The following is an 8,760-nucleotide window of genomic DNA, read 5'->3' on the forward strand; positions in this document are numbered from 1 at the left end:
GTTGTTTTTCTTTCGCATATTTTATACGGGTAGAAAGAGTTTGTGCGAGAGTGTAGGGCGCCAGTGATACATGTTGAACCCATGGAAGACTTCAACTCATAATATTTTATGCGAATTGTATACAGAAGTTTCTGATTTTGTTAACCCCTCTAAGTAAATTTCATGGGTTATCGTTCCTTTTCTTACATGATGACCTATAATTCTTCTACTGCTGGAATGCATGTCTTATAAGTGCCACTGATTATACTGTTATGTTTGCCTGTAAATCTGTAATCTATGGGCGAATTGTGGTGTTGTTTTGCGGGCAATCATCAGCTCATTCCTCGTAAGGTAAATGTTGTTTATTCTTATAACATCTACGTATTTTCTATACCATGTGTGCATATGACGTCTATGTATTTTCTATACCATGTGTGCATATCAATGTTTTTAGTTTGTTGTTCCATGGGGTGGTGATGTCACCAGGGACCGATGTCGTGGGAAGAGGCTAGGACGGCAACCTCGTGTGTGGGAAAGAGCACGGGGGCGAGGATTAGCAAGGGGTAGCGGCGGATGAGAAGAAAAAGATAATAAAGCAGAAAAAACGGTGGGAGAAGAAAAACCCAGTGAGAAGAGAGAAACATTGATGGAGGGGGAGACTACTCGATTGAGAGGTGGGTTGGGGGGAAGATATGACTACGTACCAACTGCCTTTAACGGTAGAAATATACTACTTAAAAACAAAAGAGTAGCGTTCCTTTTCCTGTTGGCAGAATGCTTTGTTAACTGGTTCTCCCCACCCACCACGACCCTTGAGAAGAAAAATAAAATCTTCCAACCAGTTTGTTTTGTCCGCAACACCTTTTGTCCACACCTTAATCAATCACCTTAATTTACTTATCTTCTGAACAATTTCCACCTTAGTTTACTTATCAAACTTCTCGTCAAACTATAAGGTAAATCGTGGGCAGGATTTCGTAGGGTTGGAGAAATAAGATGTGTGTCGAGAAAATTTAGAACCAATGGAGAAAGAGATATGGACAAATACAAGAAGAGCAACATTGTTATGTTATCCCATTTCTATCTTTTCTATACATGTGAATTTGGCATGCATTATGTTTATTTATGCAATCAGTAAAAATTACAAAAAGCCTATGGCAACGCACAGCCATTCTACTAGTACATATAGGGTCGCTAAACAGTGCGAGAGCGTACACTGACTTATTCTGCGCTCAGACCAATCATGCGGGCACCTCTACCTTGGTTAACCCCACACTTGATCAAACTAACCCGTAGCGTCCCCCACCACATGTCACAACTGATTGTAACAACTAGCCAATATATAGTAATATAAAATGAACATGTTACAAGCATACTTTTTTTTTGCGCATACTGTTTGCATGTAAGTAGTAATCATGCATGCATATATAGTAGTAAAGGAAGTACTCCCTCTGTTCCGATATACTCCCTCCATTCCGATTTACTTGTCGTGGTTTTAGTTTAAATTTGAACTAAAACCACGAGGAGTAAATCAGAACGGAGGGAGTATTTGTCATTGGGAATAATCAGTTCATTTTTTTGTCGCCTTATGATATTTCTCCCGTTTCCCCTCTTGCCCTCGCACTCCCTCTCTCCCCGACCACACGCTCTTTCCCGGCCAACACTCTCTCCCCGACGACCACAAGGCCCCCGACGACCACTCGCTCCTCCCCGCCCTAGATCCCTCGCCGCCGCCCTCTCCCTCTCGTCGGTGTCTTCCTCACCGCAGCCTTGCTCCTCACCACCCCTGAAACTAGCAACATGTCTCCCCCTCGTTGGTTAAAGGTGAAATTTTTACCAGCCGGGGTGCTCGATCTGTGGGCGGCGGTGCTCGATCTGTGCTGGAGCAGCGGGAGGAGGAGGGCAGTGCTGGACTGGAGCAGCGGGAGGAGGGGGTGGTGCCGGACGCTCTTACTTTGTGTAGTCCTCTCTGCTCTCGTCCTGTCGTCGCCGCCGAGGAAGACGGAGAGCCCGGCGGAGGGAGGAGCGCCATGGCCGGTTCTGACCTCCTCCGTCTAGATCCAGCTCCAGGTCAGTTCACTACTCTCCCTCTCTCCATGAAATTGTTTGGGGCAGAGCCGATTCGGCCAGCCTCCAGCTACGAATTTCTACTGAATCGCCTGCCGTTTGTGGGTAATTCCAGCAATCATCCCCTCTTGTTGCTTGCTCTCTCAACTACAAGACTGAAGAAGAGAACATGGGGAGCAGCAGTTGCCCTCTGCTCTGCTCTTATGCGAATGCTCTACTGCAGGACCGTGGCAGCGATGCTCGCCGAGGCGCTGGGCTGCGGCTTCGCCGAGGCGGACGACAACCACTCCCTTGCAAACAAAGGTACTCCCTCTCACCTCACCGTCATTCCTCACCTCACCGTCGTTCAGGCATCGAGTCGGAATCTAAGCGTGCACGCGTACAGGCTGGTCCTGGTGGGCGACGAGGGCGTCCTGGCCTCTGTAGTTACATGAGACAATAGTTCTTTGTGCAAATGTTGACTGGATTTGCCTCTGACTCGTCTCTGCACTTGACTGAATTCGCCTCTTTTGTGCAATGTTGCTGCTGTAGGTGAGCATTCGGGAAAAGAACACTTGGCTGAACTTCAGGAAAAGGATGCACCGAATCTTAGTAAGCGGATACTCATAGCCGAAATCTTTTGGATGCACATACAGTTTGTCTCGCAACTTAAATAATGACAGTAAATAAACTCTTGATTGCACTGACCAGTAATTGAAACTAAATTACACCTTTTCAGTTAATTTGAATTAACTGAAACCTTTTGTACTCCCATGATCAGTGTGTTACTTTACAGTAATTCACAACGAATTTGTAAGTGCAAGTAGTGCCTGTTTTCAGGAGTAGGATGCTGATCAATAGTGCTTGTTTGGAGTAATTGTTTGCTCTGTACTGCATTTTTGCTGCAACCTAATCTGTGGAGTATCAAGCTCATTGGAAGAAAGCCAATTGCTTGCTCTGTAGGAACTTTACTTTTAAGTGCTGGAGTATAGGATTTGCTGTTTAGCAAGGCTTGAGTAATTTAGTGTAGGAATTTAGTGTTCTTCACTTCTCCTCTACTCACTTCTCTTCTCTTCAGTAAATTAAATTTAGGAGTAGGAGTAGTTCTTAGAACTACTCTGCACCTTAGAACTACTCCTGTTAATTAACTAAAACTACTTTTCACCTTAGAACTACTCCTGTTAATTAACTGATTTTTTAAAGTTAATTAACTTAATTTCTTTCTGTTAGGAGTAGGAGTAGTTCTTGGAGTAGGAAGAGGAGCAGTGCAAAGAATTCTCTTCTCTTCTCTTACTCTTCTCTTCTCTACTCTCGCTCTCTTCTCTTCTCTTTGCTTCTCTTCTCTTCTCTTTCTCTTCTCTTTTCAGTAGTTTGTCTTGTGCCCTCCATCTTCTTGCTCTCTTCTCTTCTCTTCTCTAAATTATGTGTAATTATGGATTATTACACATACTCCTCTTCTCTTCTCTAAATTCTCTTCTTTATTGGAGTACTACTCTTCTCTTCTCTAAATACTCTTCTCTTCTCTTCTCTTCTCTAGATTCACTCCTCTCCTCTCCTACTACTCTCCTACTCAAAAATCAAATGATCATACAAATGGATTATTATGGATTATGGAGTATCAGAGAGTGATCATACAAATGGAGTAGTAGAAATATACACATACAAATGGAGTATGGAGTAAAAATATATGGAGTAAAAAATACATGGAATAAAAATATATGGAGTAAAAATACTTGGAGTAAAAATTTAAATGAAGTTACACTACATACAAGTGGAGTTAGACATACTCCAACATACTCCACACAAACAACATACTCCAACATACTCAAATATGGATTATTACAAACATGACAAGCATCACAACCTCATCACAAGCATCATCACTAACATCACAGCCTCATCGCAAGCATCATCACTAGCATCACAGCCTCATCGCAAGCATCATCACTAGCATCACAGCCTCATCGCAAGTATCTGTGGCACCCCAGCTCAGAGCAACCGGTTTACCATGCATTGCCAGCCCGGAGATCAAGTTTTCTGGCAACACACAACAACTTGGTACAGAAAACAACCGATTTATTGATGCTAGCGGAAACATAGGTTTGATATTACATCAAGTAGTGAGGCCAAGCGGCACACACGATGCGGCTGAAAAATATGTACATTATTTAATGGACATGAAGGGGCCTCGACCACGATAACTACATGACAGCGGAACGACGACAATGTGGAACTCCATAGCATAGGGACACCGATGTGGACACGAGCTAGACATGGGAAGCACTTTGATCTGATAAGACTTTCCTGAAAGCTGGCATGACACACCAGGTCAGTACATTGAATGTACTTGCAAGCTCACAACAAGCATAAGCATAATGGCAAACAATATTATGACATTTAATCTGGTTAAATGCAATGCCAAACATACTACTGATGCAGTGAAATCAACTCGTGCACCGAGTCCCGTGGACTCTCTTACCAGATGGGTTACCTTGTAACCAAAACGGTGACCATACCCGGATCACAAACGAAACCAACACTTCAGTTCCACAATGATCATCTTCATGGTCTCACAAATCATCACATAAACAGTGCGAACCATAAGAATTTAGTGTGCAAGATTACTTAATCATGTTGATCCATGGTGTGACTTACTTACGAGCTATGTCCGTAACCGGGAACGCGGCTACCGATAGATTTAATAAACACTCTACAGAGGTTAGCACACTGTATCCACACCACGGAATCCATGGCCTCGCACTCCCATTCGGGTAGACCAACGACATTCCGACAGAACCCTCCCATTACCATGACACTCTCCCGGCCACTCCGACCAACTCCCCTTTGGGATAAGTCATGGGTGGCCCCGGGCCTACCAAAGGCATCAACGGCCGCCGTCGTGGCAAAACTTAAACGGTCCCAAACGGGGACAAGGTACCATAACAACAAACGGGCACACAAGGTTATGTCTGCTTACGGGCTAGGGTACCGCATGCCCATAACCTTCCCTCGTTGGAGGTACCGACCAGAGGCATGACAACGGGCTGAATAATGACCTTCCCATAAAGGCAAACAAGGTTGCACTGGGAAAACTCAATTCAGTGGCACCATGACCCGATCAACATTATGTTCACGTTGAATTAACATCAAGTTTACTTGAAGTGAAAATCTCGAGTCACAATATGTCATGAACATGCAACTATTCGACATGCATTACAAACAACTTAAAATAAACAGATCAACATCATTAAAGTTTTCTACTTGCACTACTCACCATTAAGCTTTACTGATTTTACTTCACTGGTTTTAACACTCATCATTTTGGTTATACCATAATATATTAAAATCAATTCATCACATAAAGAAAATGCTATCAATCATATCCAAGAGCATAACCACACAATCAAATTTCTTCTACTGCCTTAAACTAGTCCACACTACTACCGGATGCTGCTAACGCGACACTACGATCAGAGACCCTTCGAGAAACTGTGTGCGATGCAATGATTGCAAACGGTGGTGTAGGAAAACTGTCAGAAATGTATAAAAATTTTGCGATGGAGGATGCATCAAACACGGTTCAGATTTTAGTTGCGTGTGCGATGCAGGGCATACGGTTCAATTCAATCAACCGTTTGCGATGAGGAGGCACAAAAGAAATGGGCAGACAGATGAAGGTGTGTGCGATGTACAGCACACGGTTCACTCGGATGAACTGTTTGTGATTAGGCAACACAAAAGAAATGGTCAGCAAGATCAAAGATGTGTGCGATATACGGCATGCGATTCACTCGGATGAACTGTTTGCGTTGAGACATAAGAACAGAAACGGTTCAAATGAACAAGATGTGTGTGATACAAGGCAAACAGGTCTGTAATCAGAAACGTGTGCGAAGACCGATAAGAACACATACGATTAATGCTAACAAGCCGTGTGTGTTGTGAGCAAACGATTGCTGGTATACAATTGTGAGTGATTGATGAAAACATCACCAACGGGTTCCATTGTTTAGTCCGTGTGCGATGTGATTTTCTTTGTCCGCACACCATCTACGGTCTGTCTACAGAGCATCAACATATATACTTAAAAAGACAGCATTGCATAACCAAATTAAGCATACAATTACAAAAGTGACTACACACATTACATTTGCACACACCAAAGTAAGCAATTACATGCATACTAAAGTAGGAGATACAAGGATCTAATCATCTACTTATTGTTGTGATGACGCTTGCCTTGCTCTGCTTCTGGCTGGATCCAGAGTTGTCACTAATATATGAGTGCATACGGCGCCTTCCAATAGCCATCTGGGTTACCAACATCAAATGCCTTGTAGAAGAGCATGAAGGTGAGGGGTGAGACGATCCAGCCCATGCCCGTCCCGATAGCCTGTGCGACAAGCATGGATCTTGGGGATGTCGACGTGAGATAACTCGTCTTCAAGTCATGCATCAATTTGGCAGACATGAGGACCAACTACTTCACCAGCGTACCACCAACCAGGCCGGCAATTACACCATTTTTCTTGCCAGCCCAGGCTGCGAAGATGAAGAGGGCGATCTTGCCGTAGTTGTAGGCCATGTTGATGTCAGTGAGACCTGCTCCGTAGGAATTGGAGAACCCGAGCACAGGTGCAAGGAGATATGCTACTATCACATAGTACCACTTGATCTGACGGAACATCAGGGGTATGCGGATTGATGAGATGATGCTAAGCACGGCATATCCAGTGTATGCCATCCATGAGGGTAGGTTGTCACTCTTGAAAATCTCATCGGATGTAACTTTTTGAGTAGATGATTTTTCATATGAAAAACTTTTTAATCCGAGTTCGTATGCAAAAGTTATGCCCATTTTACAAATTCCAGAGAGATTTTGCAAATAAAGTCGAAATTCATATTTGTAAATTTTCCGACCAAGTAGGCCACATATCACATGGGAAACTTATTTTTTTTTGACATTTCCATCATTTTCTTTTATTTATTTTTAAACTGAAAAGGCGGTCCACAGGGGGGGGTGCATTCGGTGGAAATTTTGGGCCAAGTTAGTAATGGCGCACCGTGGGAGGGGTGCGCCATTACTAGTTCAACTAGTAATGGCGCACCGCTCACACGGTGCGCCATTACTATTTTTGAAAAAAAATAAAAAACTTTTGAAAAAAAATTGAATTTTTTTTGAAAAAAACTTACTAGTGGCGCACCGTGTATGTGGTGCGCCATTACTAGTTTAACTAGTAATGGCGCACTATCCACTGGTGCGCCATTACTAGGTTTGAAAAAAATTAAAAAAATTGAATTTTTTTTAAATAATTTAAAAAAATTACTAGTGGCGCACCGAGGATGTGGTGCGCCATTACTAGTTTAACTAGTAATGGCGCACTATCCACTTGTGCGCCATTACTAGTTTTGAAAAAAATGAAAAAAATTTGTTACTAATGGCGCACCGTGGATGTGGTGCGCCATTAGTATTTGGACACTAATGGCGCACCAACACATGGTGCGCCATTAGTATATACTAATGGCGCACCACATGTCTCGTGCACCATTAGTGGCCATATCATCTATAGCCCTTTTCCTAGTAGTGCACCAACCGGGACTAAAGGTGTTGGGCCAGGAGCAAGGCCCATTGGTCCTGGTTCGTGTCTGGAACCGGGACCAAAGGGGTCAGACGAACCGGGACCAATGGCCCCCGAGGCCCGGCCGGCGCCCTGGCCTCACGAACTGGGACTGATGCACCCTTTGGTCCCGGTTCGTGAGTGAACCGGGATTAATGCCCTTACCCAGGCCTCAACCAAAGCCCTGTTTTCTACTAGTGGAGGGAGAAGAAAGCAAGTAAGAGGAAAGGGAGCCATTAATGGAGATGGTGGAGGGGCAAAGGAGAGAGAGAGGGAGGAGGGCGGAGAATTGAAGGAAGAGAGAAGAAAGCAAATGAGAGAGGAAAGCAAGCTATGGGAAAAGGAAGGGGAAGGGCGAAGGAGGGGGAAAGGTGGTTGATATTTTGGCTAGTACCCTTAGTAGTAGCGCGGGATAACCCGCCCGCCCTTCTGCTATGGTTAGTACCTGTAGAGCAGGCGTATGTACTCGCGCTGCTGCTAAGCGGGACCCACCAGCTGGCCCCGTGTATAAGTAGTAACAACGCGGGGTACACACACGACGCAACTACTATTAGATTAGCTGCAGCATGGGTCGTATACCCAACGCTGCTACTGTGGCCTGTCTTGGGGGTACTATGGGGACCACTTAGTAATAGCGCGGGGCCGCTCTATCCGTGCTATTACTATGTACTACCTGTAGCGCGGGTTTTGGCTCCGCACTGCTACTAATTAACAGTAGCACGCAGTCTCCACCCCGTGCTACTACTAAGCATATGCCTATAGGGTTTTCCCTAATAGTGTAACCATGTGTATGCATCCGACTCCACAAAAAAGTGCAGGTGCACATCATTGTGAATATAGTTTACCTTTTGTCTAAAAAAATATTAAGATAGCTGAAAAATTTACATTCAGAGAGTTCATTACATGTCAGGATAAACTCAGTAGATACACTTGATTGAAAATATAAGCACACGACCAATATAAAATTGTAAGAATCAACGCTCGCCACAAAGACCTAATGCCATGGAATCATATATACACACCATAAAATGTACTCCACAAAGTTCAAACCATGGAGCACTTGCAACACAACGTAAAATCCAAAGATAGTTGAAGAAGGTGTGACTGATAAAGCTCC

At 44.0% G+C, this 8,760-nt stretch overlaps 1 long non-coding RNA gene across 1 annotated transcript; it reads left to right on the forward strand.

The window, feature by feature from the left end:
* The first annotated feature begins 1,620 nt into the window (after positions 1–1,620).
* On the forward strand, positions 1,621–4,853 carry LOC123125121 (uncharacterized). Its single transcript, XR_006461286.1, has 3 exons — positions 1,621–2,049; positions 2,162–2,349; positions 2,578–4,853. It is a non-coding gene; the product is annotated as an uncharacterized lncRNA (long non-coding RNA).
* Positions 4,854–8,760: the final 3,907 nt, after the last annotated feature.

The sequence above is a fragment of the Triticum aestivum genome, chromosome 5D (genome assembly GCF_018294505.1).
Source record: "Triticum aestivum cultivar Chinese Spring chromosome 5D, IWGSC CS RefSeq v2.1, whole genome shotgun sequence".
In the NCBI taxonomy this organism is placed as follows: Eukaryota; Viridiplantae; Streptophyta; class Magnoliopsida; order Poales; family Poaceae; genus Triticum; species Triticum aestivum.